This window comes from Oenanthe melanoleuca, chromosome 28, assembly GCF_029582105.1.
Source record: "Oenanthe melanoleuca isolate GR-GAL-2019-014 chromosome 28, OMel1.0, whole genome shotgun sequence".
NCBI lineage: Eukaryota > Metazoa > Chordata > Aves > Passeriformes > Muscicapidae > Oenanthe > Oenanthe melanoleuca.
Window position 1 is genome coordinate 2,359,613 of NC_079361.1, and position 908 is coordinate 2,360,520.

Genomic DNA, 908 nt, shown 5'->3' on the forward strand with positions numbered 1-908 from the left:
GACAGCACCAGGGGTGTGGAACGCTGCTCTGGGCGCTGGTACCACACGGAACACCCACAGCCAGGACCCTTCCGGAGCCAGGCTGGGTGCCAGCCACCCCAGTGCCACTGCAGGGCCACCTCCCCTCCTGTCCCACCTGTGCTGGGACCCCGTTCAGCCCTTGCCATCACCCACAGAGCTCTCGCTGCCCTGCACCCTCCAGTGCCACTGGACACCACACTCAGCGCAAGGGACAATTTTAATCCAACATAAAACTTCCCAAAGGTACGAACAGATCCGGGTGCTGGGCAGGAAGACACAGTCTCCTTGGCTTTTAAGACATTTCCCATTCAAAAAATCCTCTTCCCACCCTATCCACACCACCAGTGCACAGCCAAGCTGCCCCATCCCGCCGTGCCAGCGGGCAGGGGGTGCCCAGTGTCTCCCCAAAACCCCGCTGCCTTTCCAAGACCTTAAAACAGAGAGTGGAGGGAGAAGCAAAGGGAACACAGAGCAGCTCTGGTTGCTCGTTTTTGGGGGGGTTAACAGCACCAGTAGAACGGGAGAAGCGGGATACAGAGCCTGGCACAAACCACACGTGCACAAGAGAATCCAACACGCAGCCCAAAAATCCACCGGGGGCACGGTGATGCCTGATGGCAAACCAGGGATGTCCCCCTGTCACCATCACAGTGCTCAGATCACCACGGCACCAAACCACGGCAGAGGGGGGAAAGCCAGAACATGCATCAACAAATGGAAACGTTTATATCCCAGAAACCAGTAGAAATGGGGGAGAAATGCTGGGTTGAGCTGTTGGTTGTTGGATAAAGAGCAACAGGGAGGGAAAGAAATGGATGAAATTCCCAAATTACAAGTGAAGCAGCATAGGTGCTCACTGGGTTGGGGTGATTTTTTTTAAAAAAAAA